This window comes from Macaca mulatta, chromosome 8 (genome assembly GCF_049350105.2).
Source record: "Macaca mulatta isolate MMU2019108-1 chromosome 8, T2T-MMU8v2.0, whole genome shotgun sequence".
In the NCBI taxonomy this organism is placed as follows: domain Eukaryota; kingdom Metazoa; phylum Chordata; class Mammalia; order Primates; family Cercopithecidae; genus Macaca; species Macaca mulatta.
Genome location: NC_133413.1, coordinates 108,317,043 through 108,334,973, shown reverse-complemented (window position 1 = coordinate 108,334,973; position 17,931 = coordinate 108,317,043). Strand labels below are relative to the sequence as shown.

Genomic DNA, 17,931 nt, shown 5'->3' with positions numbered 1-17,931 from the left:
AAATCAGCTTGGCGTGGTGGCACGCGCCTATAATCCCAGCTACTCGGAAGGTGGGAGGCTGAGGCAGGAGAAAGGCTTGAACCCGGGAGGTAGAGGTTGCAGTGAGCCAAGATCACACCATTGCACTCCAGCCTGGGTGACAGAACGAGACTCTGTCTAAAAAAAAAAAAAAAGCTATCACTACAACAGGTATGATTTTAAAAAACTTAATTACCTAGAAAGCTTGATTAATTACTGAATCCAATGGCTACATTTTAATATCATCTTCTAGATCTTTGAATTTCATAGTTTATTATGCTTTTAGATAAATATAAAATATCACATTGATTTTTAAAAAGATAAAAGCTGATTTGATTCAACATCTCTATTAAATGCATTAAACAATTTTAAACATGAAAACTTACATCATTGCATTTTAAAAACGCTTAGGTCTAAGATTCTACAAATAAGAATTCTGGTTTTAAAATTCTAAAGGAAGTATTTTCACTCCCAAATCAATAAAGCAGATGAAAAAAAAAAGCCTTATAGACACAAATTGTTTTACCTCTCAGCAGTATGTTTATATCTTACATTTCCAATTAGGAACTCCAACCAGAATGTCCAATGTAGATTTCCAATGGATTCAGATGTAAGGACAACACCCATAACCAGAAGAAAACTTCAGCTAATACAAAAATCATAGTGAGTAATCAAAGAATGACAAAACCTAAATCAGCTAGGCCAGAAATATAAGAAATGTCTGAATCATATGATAGTCATTCATTTACTCAGTAAATATGTGTTGGGCACCTACTATGTCCTGGGCATTGGGGATATCGTGGTGAACAAAACAGACAAGGGGTTTCTGCTGTCACACAGCTTGTATTCTACTAGCGGGTAGTAACAAGAAGCTTTAGGAAGAGTATTTTCGGCCAAAAGGACAGTGAATGCAAAGGTCCTGAAGAACAAACTGACCCCATTTGAGGAACAGAAATGCCAGAGTGGCTGTTAGATGCCACCTAAATAACTAACATGCGAGGCAGGACATGATAAAAATCCCTAAGAGAAGTGCCAAGAAAACTTTCCCTTCCGGCATAAATCATAATGTTAACTACCTATGTGTTTATGGAGTGATGGATGTACTGTGTCTTGGAGCTTACCAGACTCTAAGCTCCCTAAGTGGGTAGGCAGTGTCCCTGCACAAAGTCCTGACGACTAGGAGGTGACACTCCAGCATGTTGGAACCAGCTCTGGAAGGGTGGCAGCAACTTCTCCACCTGGGTCCTCCCAATCTCTACTGCAGATGCTGCCTTGCCCCCATCAGGGGTCTGGCAGGAACTCTGCCTACCATGGTTACCAAGTAGTGGCGTGAACACAGGTGATTTTTCATTCTTTTATTTATAATTGTCTGATTTCATATTTTCTAACAGGAACTTTTATAATAATGGAGGAAGAAAAAAATCAACCTATTACAAGTGAACCCTTTTGAAAGTACCATTTCAAAAGCAATGAACCAGGACTTTGAAGGAACAATCTTTTTTTCTAAAAGGCTTCCCTGCACAGGGTAGGCAGAGCAAGGCAAGGACATGCTTGTTCCTTTCAGGATGGGCTGGGATATCCGCAGAAGAGTCTGTGAGTAACTGCAAGCTCCCATCTGCAGAAGCAGCAGGGACCTTTGAAAATCTCCATGCCAAGGTACTCCCCACCACAATTAAATTAGACTGGTAGGGGGTAGGAGTTGGGCAGTGGTGTTTGTCAAAGTCCCCAGGTGGCCCCAGTGTGCAGCCAGGCTGAATGTCATTGAACCTAACAGATAAAAGGTCCTCACAATCCTCCGTGGGGAAGGGGCCCAGATCCAGGAGTCAGTCTCCCCCTTTAATGACTGAGACCCTAAGGTTCAGCTTTCCTCTTCTAAACAAATCTGAGTGATTTTTGTCCTTGCTCACCTCTCCAAGAGGCTAAAAGAACCCCAAACACCTACGTGCGGGTGTGAGATTACTGCTTGCATCCCAGAACTGTCCCACAAACAGCAAGCTTGCCAGCTGGCTCCATGCGGATTGTCCTTCCTTACTGTTTTTAGAATTGTTGGGGATTTATGGCCATGAGTGATTTGTACCGACCCAAGGGAAACCATTCAGGGATTAATCTAATTAAACAAAGACAAAGGAATAAATACAGACTGGGTTCTGACAAAACAACTTTGCTGTTTTTCTGGCAGTGGCTATTTCCTTTTGAAACAAATACAGATGTTTTTGGATGATTCCTTATGCTTTTGAAAAACAGCCCTTCTTTCTCTCTGAGGCCAGGAGGATTTCACTGAAGTATGACAAGCACTGCGTCCAGAGCTCCCCCTACCCCGGCACAACCTTCCACCTTCTCCACCTGGTGACCCCTGTGAATGGCTCACAGCCCCAGTCAAATGTCACCTCCTGTGGGAAGCCTCCTGCAAGTTGGCTGGACTTAAGGCTTCTTCCCCTGTGTCCCTACAGCACTATAGACATGGCTCCGCTCTAGCATTTAGGCACTGATCCCATGGTATTGGAAGGACTTGATCACGGCTGTCTGCCCCAATATAAACAGGTCAGTTTTGACCCCCCTAGAGCCTAGCACAGTGTCCTAGCACATGTATTTGGCCTCCATAAGAGTTCATTTGCTGAATGAACAATGAAAAAGGCCCAGGTGCCCTGCCTCCCAGGAGGGATGGTCCTAAAATCCTAAGAACAACCTCCTCCATCAGATGTGGGGTCCTCAGAAGATGACTGAGATGGGAACAAAATTCTCTACAAGTCTCTTTGCCTCTCCTCATCCCCAGCAAAAGATACTCACATACCAGAAGAGGGCTCAGAGTGAGGTAGGAGGCAGGACTCAACACCAGAGGCGGGGCTTGGACACAGGATCAAACTGAGGACTAGCAAAAACAGGACTGGGGCAGAAGCAGCTTTCCATAAGACACGCCCACCAGTGTCACATGGCAGTTTACCATTGCCATGGCAACACCTGGGAGTTACCACCCCTCTCCATGTCAATGACCTGACAACCCAAGAGCTACTATCCCTTCCCTAGAAATTGCTGCATAAACTGCCCCTTAATCTGCACGCAATTAAAAGTGGGTATAGGCCACTGGTATCACACCTGTAATTCCAGCACTTTCGGAGACCAAGGCTGGTGTATCATGTGATGTCAAGAGTTCAAGACCAGTCTGGCCAACATGGTGAAACCCCATCTCTACTAAAAATACAAAATTAGCCAGGTGTGGTGGCAGGTGCCTGTAATCCCAGTTACTTGGGAGGTTGAGGCAGGAGAATCACTTGAGCCTGGGTGGCAGAGGTTGCAGTGATCTGAGATCATGCTACTGCACTCCAGCCTGGGCAACTCCATCTCAAAAAAAAAAAAAAAAAAGTGGGTATAAATATGACTGTAAAACTGCCCTGAGCTACTACCTACTCTCTGCATATAAGGACAGCCCTGCTCTGCAGGAGCAGTCACAGAGGCGTAACACTGCCAGGGCTGTAACACTGTCTTGTCAATAAAGCTGTTCAATTCTACCTCTGTTTGCCCTTGAATTCGTTCCTGGATAAAGCCAAGAACCTTCATGGGCTAAGCCCCACCTTGGGGCTCACTTGTCCTGCATCAAGAGCACAATGACATCTCAGAGCCAGCCCCCAGCTATGGACTCCAGAAAAGCTGTCATGACAGTTAGGGAACCTGTGTGCCCTGCTATCCACCGCGTCCCGGTATTTAGCACAGTGCCTGGCACATTGTTCTTGCTCAACAAGTACTTGTTGAATGGATGAATGAACTCATGCTCATGTGACACAAGCACAGGGTTGTCAGGTGTTCCTAACTCATCTCTCTTACCTACTCTTGTAAGCTCTGTGAAGGACAGGGCCATCTCTCTAAGTTTTTGTGTTCCTTACGGTGCCTGTATAATGCCATGCACTTCACACAGTCGGTGCTTAGTAGCCATCTATTGTTGACTTGACAGCCTCCCTTGCTGGGCAGCCTAGAGCACTGTCTCAATTAATAAATGTCACTGGGCAGAAATGGGACAGCTGGGGATGATTCTGAAGTATTCTTTAATTTCCCTTTAGCAAAGATGAATTTTTAGAATAGCTAACTTTTACCCTGGGGCCAAAGATGGCAACAGAAACTTGAAAGTCATGGGGTTCCTCCCTCTCCTGTACCCCTCAGATCCAGTCAATCCTGGATTTACTTCTCTTCATCTCCCCTGCCACCATGGAGCCACCATCATCTCTTGGCTGAACAGCCATGGCAACCTCTTAACTGTATTCATCCCAGCCTAGCATTCTCCTGTAGCCAGAGTAATCTGCTCCTGCCTTGCTTCTGCTTAAAACCCTTAATGGCTTATCACTGCTTTAGGATGAAGTCCGCAAACTCTAATGTGATGGTCAAGGGGGCTACAAGGCCCACCCCTTCACCTCTCCAGTCTTATCTCAAGCCTCCTCTTATTTTCTCTGCTCCATTTACACGGCCCTCTCCATTTTCAAATCAAGCTTCTTCACACCTTGGGACCTTTGCACTGGCCATTCCTTCTGCCTAGAATGCCCAAGCCTCTTCCTCACCTCCTTTCCCCTACCTAACTCTCATACCTCCTTTAGGACTCACCTGAAAGTCTGCTTTCTCAGGAAGCTCTGACCTACCACTAGGGGTGAAGTCCTCCCTCAGAGTTTCCCTTAGTAATCTTCATCACAATGATAATTTAATACTTCATTTGCAACTAATTATTTCATGTCTATTTCACCTGCCACATAGGGCAGCCACAGTGCATGTCTTGCTCAGTGCACTAGTTCAGATATCTAGCATCTGACATGTGGCCCATTTTAAAAGGATTTGTGGATGACTGAATGAATAAATCTATTCCATGATGAAATGGTTCAGAGTGCTGGGGAAACAACAGTGAATAAGTGGACAAAAAAAAAAATTCCTTCCCTTATAGAGCTGATGGTCCAGTGAGGGACCAGTCATGTGCTAGAGGCAGCTCGTATTGACTCACAGGATGATGTGCATCTTGGTAGCTTGAAATGTCCATGGTGGGAGTATTTACACCACGGAAATTGGCAGACACTCCAAATCAGAGCTTTTGTCTCCTGGAGACCTGATTGTTAAACATTTAGCAGCACATCACTGACAGAAGATTGATAGTAAACAAAGCAAATAGGTAAAAATCTGTGATACGTTATAAGCAGGAAAGGGGAGTTGAGAGTGGTGAGAGAGCAGGCTTCCATTTTTAACAGTGTGAAATGAAAAGATGATTTTGACCTTCTCCAAATTTTTATTTGGACCTGAAAGAGGTGATATGAAAAATGATAAAGGGAACTACCACTGGGGGAGGACAGGAAGTCAGTTACATCTCCTCAGAAAAGGTAGGGGTGAGGCAGGCAGGTGAAAAAAATACCGACTTTGGAGCCAGACTTGGCCCCAGCTGGGTGACGACTTCAAGTAAGAGACTTTAGAGAGATTCCATTTTAATAAAGAGGTTAAATATCTTATTTGTAGGGTTGAGTGAGATCATCTAGATGGGCAAAGCAACTGTCTCACAGTAGATTTTTTTTTTTTTTTTTAATTTTTTTGAGACAAGGTCTGGCTCTGTTACCCAGGCTAGAGTGCAATGGCACAATATCTAGGCTCACTGCAACCTCCGCTTCCCGAGCTTAAGCAATCCTTCCACCTCAGCCTCCTGAGTAGCTGGGACTACAGGTATGCACCATCACACCCAGCTGACTTTTGTATTATTTGTAGAGACAGGGTTTCACCATGTTGGACAGGCTTGTCTTGAACTCATGAGCTCAAGCGATCTACCCGCCTCGACCTCCCAAACTGCAGGGCTCACAGGTGTAGGCCACCGTGCCTGGCTCACAGTAAGTATTCAACACATGTTAGCATCCTTCTCCTTTCCTAAATCAAGGGGGAAAAGAAAAGTGTCAGTAGCGCATGCCTACTTAAGCATGGGAGAGAGGTGAACTTCAACCAAATTTTGCTCACATCCCAATTCTAATAGTTTCACTTTATTAGGTACCTATAAAAGCTACAACTAGGGGCTGGCACAGTGGCTCACACCTGTAATCCCAGCACTTTGGGAGGCCAAGGCAGGAGGATCAAGACCAGCCTAGGCAACAGAAAGAGATCTTGTCTCTACAGAAAATCAAAAAATTAGCCAGGCACAGTGGCACACGCCTGTAGTCCCAGCTATCAGGGAGGCTGAGGTGGGAGGATCATTTCAGCCAGGGAGTTCCAGGATGCAGTGAGCTATGATTGTGCTACTGCACTCCAGCCTGGGTGACAGAGCAAGGCCCTGTCTCAAAAAAAAAAAAAAATCCTACAAACATGAATATTAGATCCTAACATTCTAAAAATGTATCTCTGGTTAAGTTTGGTTTTTGAGTTCTATGCTGAATTGAAGTGGTACAGCAAAGCAGGTAATTTGGAATTTCATAACAAAAGACCTGGCCAAATTTGAGCTATGCCTTGCCAGGGAGCAACCATTAGCATGTATGTGACAGTCAGCAAAATCTGCTTGCTTCTTTCAGTGCCTGGAGAATTTTAAGAGGGTTAACTCAGTCTTCCCAGGTGAAACTAATGAGTGAAGATTTGCTGCCAAGAGCCCCTAAGCTGTGCTCAAATCCAACCACCGTTTCCCCAGAGGCTCCCATGCACCCTAGATGTAAGCACCTTCCCTTAGAAATCCTGGCACCTGCATCTCAGTCCAGAGAATTTGGAAACTTTCATCTGCTTACACCGGAAGGAGGGAGAACTGACGGGGGAGCACGAAGAATGGGGCAAACGCTTTGGCCATCATCCAGGGCTAAATCAAAGGGTTTTTACCAATGTTTCAGAATTTTAGACAAGCTGCACTGCATGCTGTTGACAACAATGACAGTTTAATCTCGTCTTTGGAGTTAAAGTAAATAAACACCTTTAGAACACACCCTCTACTTTTTATAGCTCTTGGTGTTATTTAACCTCAGATGTAGAAATCAGAAATTGTTCATCCGGCCAGGCGCGGTGGCTCACGCCTGTAATCCCAGCACTTTGGGAGGCCGAGGCGGGCGGATCACGAGGTCAGGAGATCGAGACCATCCTGGCTAACACGGTGCAAACCCGTCTCCACTAAAAATACAAAACATTGGCCGGGCGTGGAGGCGGGCGCCTGTAGTCCCCAGCTACTTGGGAGGCTGAGGCAGGAGAATGGCGTGAACCCGGGAGGCAGAGCTTGCAGTGAGCCGAGATCGCGCCACTGCACTCCAGCCTGGGCGACAGAGAGAAACTCCGTCTCAAAAAAAAAAAAAAAAAAAAAAGAAAGAAAGAAATTGTTTATCACAGCAAGAGAGAAGGAGAAATGGGTTATCAGGGTTGCCATTTCACTCAACTGGGTAACGATGGGGTCTCTGACCACTCCCACAGGAAAGCTTGCTACCAGTTAGGGGCTCCACAAATGCAGGGAAAACCCAAGCTTGCCTTTTCGAGACCGTGCCCTCTCTTTCATCATGTCTGAAAGCCCTAATCTTATTTTGACAACTGCAGTTTGGATTTAAAGATGTCCATGGTAGATGAGTCATCAGCCTCGTGCTTCTACACTGAAAGAAACAAAACAAACCCAATGTCACTGAGAAAAACTATCCTTTCAGGCAAACTCCAGCTGTGCCTAGTCTCCTCCTTTCCTGCAGCAGTTGAAGTTTTTCTCAATCAATTCTCCTGTTCACTAACAAGATTTTGGTTTTCCTTGGGGAAGGGAAAAGGAGGAAGGGGGGAATCTTTGAAACAAAGTTTTAAAATACAGGTAAATCTGAGTGAATGAGGTTGACAAAAATAATAAATAAACAAGAATAATGTCCTACTCTTGTAGAGTGCTTTTCAATTTCCAAACCATTGTCACATTATGTTAATATAAACCCCCTTTTGAGTGGAGGCTCCCAGGGAGAGATCTTATTTAAAACATCTAAGTCAGTAGTCCTTAAACTGCAGCGAACATCGACATTCCCTGGAGGGCTTGGGAAAACCCACATTCTTGGGCCCCAGTTCCAGAGATCCTGATTCAGTAGGTCTAGGGTAAGCCTGGGAACCTGCATTTCTAGTAAGTTCTGGGCAAAGCTGATACTGTTTTCCGCGGGGACCACACTTTGAGAACCATTTGCCTGGGTGCTCATAAAAACAGCCAAGCGGAGGAAAAGCTGTACAAGGTTCAAGCTGATGTTCCCCTGATGTGTACATTTTTTTCATAATTGGCATTTCTCCACTCACATTTAGTCAGCTCTCCCGTGGGGCTCTACTCACCCCAGATTCCTTCTTTCGTAGGAAACGCTGTGTCCTGGTACAGCCAGAGGGTGAGCAAACTGCACATAATGATCCCTAAGCTCCCAGGCCCAGGTCTGACAGCCGGGGTTAAGGGGAAGCTGGATGACGGCATTTAGCAAGCCCGCTGCTTCGGCTCACAGCAGCTGAGCCACAGCTCAGGTGGCTGCTGTTGATCGTCAGGGAAGGCAGCTGCTTTGAGTGTGTGTGCGTGCGGCCTGCTCACCCTTCCAGCCTTGCCCCAAGCTCTGACTGTGGGCCGCCCCGGAGCTCACATCCTGACCTTCACTTTCCACACCCGCTTTCTCCCTCCAAGATTTCATCTATTTTCAGGGTCAATGACCACCACCAAGCATGTACTGTCTAGACCTTTTCCTTGAACTCAAATTCTCCATCTCCAGCTGCACCCAACCACGTGTGTGGGCTCTCTCTTGGGCGCATTCGTTTGCCCTGAAAACTAGATTTCCTCTCTGAAGTTATGTCAGTCTCAATTACTCTGACCCCACCAGCCATCACCTATCTGATGTCATAAACTCCTCCCTGAGGCTGGGATGGTTGCTGTGGTCTCCTACTTAATTCTGTGGGTATAAGAAACATACACTGAATTGACTGGACCGATTAGAATTGTTCTCTGATTCCATCTTTCACATTCTTCTCTCTGTGTTGGGGGCAAAAGGGAAACCAAGATCTGAATGTTTCTTGGGTCCCTAATATGTAAGAAAAATACGCCATAAGAGTGCCAGGCCCATAGAGGGGAATCCACAGGTATTGAATGAATGAGCGGATAAGTGAAGGCATCCCTGCCCCACTCTCTATCTCTAATCCAGCACACACATTATTACCAGCCCCAATTTACTAAAATGACCTGGTTTTGCCCTTGACACACCATGTTCAGTTCCCCTACTCAACAAAGGACACTGTTGGAACTTAGCTTGAGAATCAAATTGCTCCATAATCTATCCCCGCTTACATTCCTTTTCTCCTCCTCCACTGATGCCACAGACAAACTATTCCAGAAAGGTAGTCTGGTCCAGCACCACTACTTGCTTCCGAAACCTTGTTCTGATTAATGAATGTCAGCTTTATTGAGTGACAACTGGCATACAATAAACTGCACGTATTTCAAGTGTGCAGTTTGATAAATCAGGCTTATCAATATATCATCACTGCAATCAAGATAATAAGCATCATCATCATCCCCCAAGTTTCCTGATGCCGCTTTGCTATCCCTCTCCCTGCTGCTCCCCACTCCTCAGCCCAAGTACCCCACTAATCTGCTCTCTGTCATTATTGAGTAGATACCATTTCCTAAAATTTTATACAAATGGAACCACATGGTATGTACTGTTTTTTTGATCTGGTTCCTTTCATTCAGCACAGTGATTTGGAGATGCATCCAGGCTGCTGCAAGTGTCAATAGCGCATTCTTTTCACTGCAGAGGAGTATTATACAGGATGCATGTATTGCAATGTATCACCCATTCACCTGTTAATCAACATGTGACTTGTTTTCAGCTTGGGGCTATTACAAGTAAAGCTGATGTGAACATTTGTGTTCAAATCTTTGTTTAGACATAAATTTTTATTTCTTTTGAGTAAATATCTAAAAGTGGAATGGCTGGGTCACATAACAGATAAATATCTAACTTTGTAAGAAATCGCTAAACTGTTTTCCAGAGTGGCGGAACCATTTTACATGACCACTGGTGGTGTATGAGCATTCCAGTTCCCAATTTTGCAAACACATGGTATAATCAATCTTTTAAAATGTATCCATTCTGGCCAGGCGCAGTGGCTCACACCTGTAATCCCAACACTCTGGGAGGCTGAGGTGGGCAGATGATCTGAGTTCACGAGTTCAAGACCAGCCTGGCCAACATGGTGAAACCCTGTCTCTACTAAAAATAAAAAAATAATAATAAAAAAAAAACTAGTCGGCCGGGCGCGGTGGCTCAAGCCTGTAATCCCAGCACTTTGGGAGGCCGAGACGGGCGGATCACGAGGTCAGGAGATCGAGACCATCCTGGGTAACACAGTGAAACCCCGTCTCTACTAAAAATACAAAAACTTAGCCGGGCGAGGTGGCAGGCGCCTGTAGTCCCAGCTACTCGGGAGGCTGAGGCAGGAGAATGGCGTGAACCCGGGAGGCGGAGCTTGCAGTGAGCTGAGATCCGGCCACTGCACTCCAGCCTGGGTGACAGAGCGAGACTCCGTCTCAAAAAAAAAAAAAAAATTAGTCAGGCTTGGTGGCGTGTGCCTGTAGACCCAGCTACTTGGAGGCTGAGGCAGGAGAATTGCTTGAACCCAGGAGGCAGAGGTTGCAGTGAGCCGAGATCACACCACTGCACTCCAGCCTGGGCAACAGAGCAAGACTCTGTCTCAAAAAAAAAAAAATTGCCAGGCGCGGTGGCTCACGCCTGTAATCCCAGCACTTTGGGAGGCCGAGGCGGGTGGATCATGAGGTCAGGAGATCGAGATCATCCTGGCTAACATGGTGAAACCCCATCTCTACTAAAAATACAAAAAATTAGCCGGGCGAGGTGGCGGGCGGAGTAGTCCCAGCTACTCGGAGGCTGAGGCAGGAGAATGGTGTGAACCCGGGAGGCGGAGCTTGCAGTGAGCTGAGATGGTGCCACTGCACATCCTGGTGACAGAGCGAGACTCCATCTCAAAAAAAAAAAAAAAAAAATTATCCATTCTAGTGGAGGTATAGTGGTATTTCATGTCTGATAACATTGAGCATCTCTTCATGTGCTTCTTTGCTACCCATATGTCTTCCATGATTTAGTGTCTGTTCAAATCTTTTGCCCATTTTTATGGTGGTGTTTGTCTTTTTGGTACTGAGTGATAGAATTCCTTATATTCTAAAGTCCTTTGTTGGACATATGTTTTGCAAATGTTTTATCCCAATCTGTGGCTTGCCTTTTCATTTTAGTAGCAGAGTATTTTGAAGAGCAAATGTTTTCATCATGATGAAGTATACTGATTTTTTTTCTTTTATGTTTTGTAGCTTTTTGTGTACTATTGAAGAAATCTTTGCCAACCTGAGGTGACCAAGATTTTTCTTCTACCATTTCATCAAGGTATTTAATAGTGTCTGCTCTTACATTTAGGCTTAGAATACATTTTGAATTAATTTTTATACATGGTATGAGGTAAAGACAAGATTTATTTTCCTTTTGTTTGCTTGCTTGCTTTTTTGCACATGGCAATTCAATTGCTGCAACACTATTTGTTGAAGACATTAGTGTTTCCTCATTGAATTGCCTTCCCACTCTGTCAAAAATCATTTCACCACATACATATGGGTTTATTTCTCAATTCTGTTCTGTTCCATTGCTCTATATGTTCATCTTTATACCAATGCCACACCGTCTTGATTACTGTTGCTTTATAATTAGTCTTTAAATCAGGTAGTTTAAACAAAATTTAAAGACAAACTTTATCTTTTTCAAAGTTTTATTTAATCTGCATGATTCACAGATTCCATATTTGTGAATTTGCCTACTTGCTAAAATTTGCTTGTAACCCCAAGTCAATATCCATGACACTTTCTCAGCCATTCATGGACATACGCAGAGTGGCAAAAAATTTGAGTCACCCAGTACACATATTCCCAGGTAAGGTCAAACAAGGCAGTGTTCTGTCTTCTTATTTCAGCTCTCATCCCATAAACAAGCATCCTTTCTGTGGTCTATGCAGTGCCACATTTTTTGCCTTTTTGTACTTCTCATTGGTGATTTTGCTGTTGAAAATGGCCCCCAAGAGTAGTGCTGAAATGCTGTCTATTGTTCCTAAGTACTTTGTTCAGACATGAACAATAGCTTTCAATGTTAATGAATTAACAGTATATACTCAAAAATGTGTCTTTAACAGAACATCAAACAAGTTTATGATTGGATGTTGTGACTGGAAGCTCTCAGGAACCCAACTCTGTTTCATCTAGGAGCAATGATTCAGAATTTGCAATTTAGTGTTTATGCATATTTTATAGATCATAACTACTGGGAATAATGAGAATTGACTGGGTTTGACTATTCTAGTTTTTTTTTGCATGTTCATATAAATTTTAAAATCAGTTGTCAATTTCTAAAAACAATAGGTCTGCGAGGATTTTGAAGGAGATTGCTTTGAATGTATGGATCAATTTGGGAAGAAATGACATCTGGCCATATTAAGTCTTCCAATCCATGATATGGTATCTCTCTCCATTTATTTAGGTCTTTTTAAATTAATCCCAGAAATCTTGTATATTTTCAATGTGTAAATCGTACACATCTCTAAAATTTATCCCTAATTTACTTATTTTTGATGCCATTATACCTGGTATTTTAAAATCTCAATTTCTGACTTTTGTTGCCAGTATACAGAAATACAATGAAGTAATTTTTAAAGTATATTGACTTTTTATCTTGCAACCTTGCTAAACTCATTTATTAGTTTTAGTGGCTTTTGTTGTTGTTGTTTTGACACGGAGTCTCGCTCTGTTGCCCAGGCTAGAATGCGTGGTGCAATCTCGGCTCACAACCTCCACCTCCCAGGTTCAAGCAATTCTCCTGCCTCAGCCTCCTGAGTAATTGGGATTACAGGCATGCACCACACTAGGCTAATTTTTTTTATTTTTAGTAGAGACGGGGTTTTGCCATGTTAGCCAGGTTGGTCTCAAACTCCTGACCTCAGGTGATCCGCCCAACTCGGCCTCCCAAAGTGCTAGGATTTCAGGCATGAGCCACCACACCTGGCCACTATGGTTAATTATATTGATTGATTTTTGAATGTTAAACCAAACTTGCATTCTTGGAATAAACTCCATTTGGTCTTGATGTATTGTTCTTATTATATATTGTTGAAATCTAGTGGCTAAATTTTTAAGAATTTTCACATCTAAATTCATGAAGAATGTTGGTTATGATGATCTCTCTCTAATAATTCAGTGGTTTTTCTGGGTCATGCTCCTTGTTTAAACTCTAACATAAATCTATTAAATCACTTATGTAGCTTGGGAAAAATAATGTTGGGAACATTTCCAAAGAATGAGAGCAGTAAAATGCATTTGGTATCGTTCTTGAGAGAAAAAAAAAATTTAAGCTGGATAAGAAAGTCTACATTTTCTGCCAAATGAAGTTTTCTAAATGCTGCATTATCGTCAGCTTTCAGATAGATTAAATGTTCCAGAAGAAAGGGAAAATTCCTTATTTTGAAAAATACGTCAAGAAAAAGAAACAAGATAAAGTTCTTTCTTGTTAGTAGGACAGGAATTTGGGGAAGAGGAAGCATGTGAAGAGGGGCACACTTCATGAGGTTTTCTTCCCCCCCATTTTTTTTTAAAAGGGAAAAGGAACATAAAATTCCATTGTTCTAGTATTATGCTGATGCTTTTGCATATATCTCATATAATGGTATCGGATAGGGAAGACTTTTTGAAAGGCAGAAGTAATCCACAATGTTGACATCCAGTACATTCAAAATTGCCCATATAGACACAACCTGGAAGGTAAAATTCTACACCTTGATCTTAGCCAAAAGGCCAAGAAAAGATGGAAGTTAAGATTCTTTAATGCATTTGATCTAGTCTTCAGATGGAAAGGCTCTTTTTAGACAACTAATATCCACCCAGAAGAGGGTTACCTGGACAGTGAAGAGACCCAAAACTAGGTCATCAAAAGATGTGTTTTTTCCCCTGAAGAAGAGAAAATTGATAGGAATGGGGTCAGTGTGTGGGAATAACACTCTTCAATAATTGAAGGGCTTTCTCTTTTTATTTGGATAAGGAAATAACTTTTTGGTATACGGCTTCAGATGGCAGAAATAGGATCAAAAGTGGAAATTATAGACAAGTAGGATTTCAGCTCAACTGCTGATCCAGGTTGTCTGAATATGGGATTCAGGTGTTTTGAAATAACCTGATTCTATAAGAACCATCACCCTTCTGGGACACTGGCAGGGGACGGAATTCTGAAGTTCCATAGGAAAAGAAGCCAGAAGTCTAATAGCCAAGGTCCACCACCATTCGAAGAATGTATCAATCAACTGTGTCTGCTTCCCCTGTCCACATGAATTACAAATATACGATGGTGGGGACATATACATATGTATATATTCTATAGCGTGTATGCATATGTGTATTCAAAGGCAGTTGCTGAAGAAGCCCTCCCACTATGATTTTGTGCAGTGACAGTACCACAGCAATTGGTAGTGACCTTGGGGAAGTAACAATATGTTGAATGTTAGTCCTGAATTAGTTCTAAGTCTCCCCGGGATTAGTGGGCTGAGGAACCTATCTGTCTTCCCGGCTTGGAGAAGGTTTTCTGATTGAAGGGTTGTCCTGCTGCCATCTGGGGGTCCTCTAGGGTTATGGGACAGTCTCAAATGATGGCCAAGAGCGAGGACATAACAGGACATGGATTCTGGTTTGATCACGTTGCTAGCCATGTGACCTTGGGTAAATCGTCTCACCTTTTTGTTCCTTATTTTGCTTATCTGTAAAACGAGAGTGATAAAACCCACTTTAAGAGCTCATTGTGAGAATTAAATGAGACAGCAGATATAAAGCACGCAGGAAAGCTCCTGGCACATGGTAAACACCTAACAAGTGGCTATAGTTAGGCCTGACCTCGTGTGTTGCACACTGAGGTGGACATGGATTGTAGTCACTTTTGGTTGCAATTACCCTGGTTGTTTATTTGATTCACTCCCATGCAAAAATGTGAGCTCCAAAAAAGAAAGAATATTGCTGTGTTATTCACTATTTTATTTCCAGTACTTTTCATGCTGCCTGGCACATTTTTATGCTCAAAAACAATTGTTAAATGAAAAAAATAAATGAACCAATCAATGATTGTATGGAAGAAAGAATGGCAAGCACTTCTCAGGGAGTAAGAGGTGCTTTGGGGAGGAGGTGTCAGCCACATGGCTTTTCCTCTGGGAGATTATCCAGCTACGCCCAGGACATGGAAATTAAGTGGAAATAGCTTCCAGAAGTGGAGTGCATCCCTCCTCTCCAGGCCCATTGTGAGTTTCTCTAGGTGTTGGCAGGCAGAGGTCCCTGCTCATCAGCAGGGGTCAGTAGATGGCACAGCCTTTACTTGGCATGGCTTTTAACTGTCCCCCAGACCAAAAACAGGGCCTAACAAGGACATAATCAGTGAGACAGGTATTGATTTGTTACCACCCTTCCCATCTTATGGGTGAGGAAACTGAGAGTCAAGGAGTTTAAATAACCAGCTCAGAGTGAGGCAGCCATAGCTGGTAAGTGATAAGGTCAGGGTTCAAGCCCAGATCTGTGGACAGTGAAGGCCTTGTTCTTCCACCAAGGCCCCTGGTACACCAATTTTGGGAAAGCAAAAGAGTTATTAGTGTTATCTTCTTCTGAAAGAGAGAGAGCTGTCCTTTATCACTGCACATTTATTAAGCTAAGTCTGGCTGAAGGTTAAGATGGCTTAACTGGTTCAGGGTGACTGGAGAGCTGGGTCAGATGGGACAGCAGAGCTCGGCTAAGCCCCTCCCTGGGACCTGTCACTGCCTGAGGCCAGTGAATCTCAAAGCGTGGCAGTCATTCGTCAGTTCATTGAAAATCCAGACCTGTTGACTCTGAATCTCTAAGGGTAAGCCCAGGAGTCGGCTTCCTGGCTCATTCTTAGTCACTGAAGTTTGAGAAGCCCTGCCCTGAGCTCCTAGCCCTCCTCCGCTGAGGCCTCCCTGCCCCTCCACATGGTCAGTCTGTCTGAAGTCCCGGCAGGGTCTGCTTCACATTCTCCTGTGGCACATCCCTAGGCAGGAGGAAGCCAAGGCCAGAGCAGTACTTGAGAGCTGGGGGACATCAGGGCCTGTGGCAGGCCCAGGCAGGGGTCTGGCAAACCTTGCTGTGTGGGGGAAGGCCTTGCTCATAAAATCAGGGCAAGAACATTTTATTTTTTATTTGCTGGTGTCAGAATTCCTCTGGCTTGGCTAGGCCAGCCCACGGAAAATAAATATCAGCAGATTCCCAGATCCCAGTCACTCAGTGGGACATGAGACAAGGGGAGGAATTCTTTGTGCTCCTAAGAAGAGAAGGGTGCCAGGCACAGTGGCTCACTCCCGTAAATCCCAGCACTTTGGGGGGTTGAGACAGATGGAGCACTTGAGCTCAGGAGTTCAAGGCCAGCCTGAGCAACCTCATCTCTACAAAAATTAGTCCAGCATGGTGGCATGCAGCTGTGGTCCCAGCTATTCAGGAGGCTGAGGTGGGAGGACTGCTTGAGCCTAGGAGGTTGAGGCTACAGCAAGTCATAATTGTGCCACTGTACTGAAGCCTAGGTGACAGAGCAAGACCCTGTCTTAAAAAAACAAATCAAAGGAAAAGAAGAAAGGAGGAGAAGGAGGAGTTGGAGGAGGAAGAGGAGGAGGAGGAGAAGGAGAAGGGCAGGAAGAGAGTGGGCAAGAGGATGGGAGGCTGAGATGGGCCAGAGAAGTATCTAGGGCAGAGGGGAGGATGCCTGAAGAGGATGAGGGATGCCTCCAGAGGATGGTTGTGGGGAGGTAGAACACCTGGAGAGGTGGAGGTGTACAGAGGGGGGTGTCTAAAGAGATCTCTAGGTTGTTTGCTGAGCAGTGTGTGAGATGTCCTTTCGCAATCTCCCCCAGTTCTTTAGGAAACTCTAGGAAACCCATGAGTATTTGGTGCAAGTGACTTTGTTGTGGGTCTTGAGGAAGCGTCAGAGCTTCAAGTGGAAGATAAGGGTGATTCAGGCTGCACTCAACTTGGGATCCTGGGGTCTGAGAGGAGCCTAAGAACACATATCCCCCACCCCACCCCTGCGATTCAGAGTCCAGAGGGCTTTGGGCTTACACAGGCCACACAAAACTGGAGGGTCAAGCAGATGTTACCTAATCTTGAGGGGCAGGGAGAGAACTCCAGCCAACCACTCAACCCTGAAACTGAAGAAAAGTGAGAAGAAACATGAAAAAGGTGGTTTGCCTCTATAAATGTGACACTAATTACAGCCATTTGTGCAAACTGCTTTCCATTAATGCTTAATTGCTTGCCATGAGGTATAATAACAATGACACATTGCAACAATGACACATTGCAACAGTTACTCAGTGCATGAACTAAGTGTCAGATTAGCTGAGTTTTATTTGCTTCCATGTGGGTTCCTCATGCCTTGCTTTTGGTAGCCTGGTCATCTGTGGGTTAACTCAGTGGCTTTATCCATAACTTTAAAAAGTAAGGACATGGTACTCTGTGTATGGGTAATTCTGTCCTTTAAGGGGTAGACTACCTTGTGCTGGCTCAAATATCAGTATATTGTCTAGTCTTTGGCACTTAGCCAAAAAAGAGAATGCGAGTTCTAATATCTTACATCTGTTTACCCCCTTTTTAAAATCTGGGACACCTATAAAGTGTCCCACACCAAAGCAACTGGGTCCCTGTACCCCTCTAAAACAGAACTTGAATAATCACTCCCAGCCAAGGTTAAGAACTCTTCCTAAATCCACGCTTTATAGAAGATAATAAAATACAGAAACAGTTCCTTAGGGTACAGTTAATAAAGACAGTGGATGAAAAGGCTCTTCGGTAGTGCCTGCTAAAGAACAAGCGTGGATGTAAAGAAGACCAGTTCATACATTCAAAGAGGCTATTTCTGAGATGGTGCTTCTACC

General features: G+C 44.0%; 1 protein-coding gene across 4 annotated transcripts in view; it reads right to left on the bottom strand.

The window, feature by feature from the left end:
- The window catches only part of MATN2 (matrilin 2), a 169,139-nt gene that overhangs the window by 77,238 nt on the left and 73,970 nt on the right, over positions 1-17,931 (bottom strand). The window lies entirely within an intron of this gene.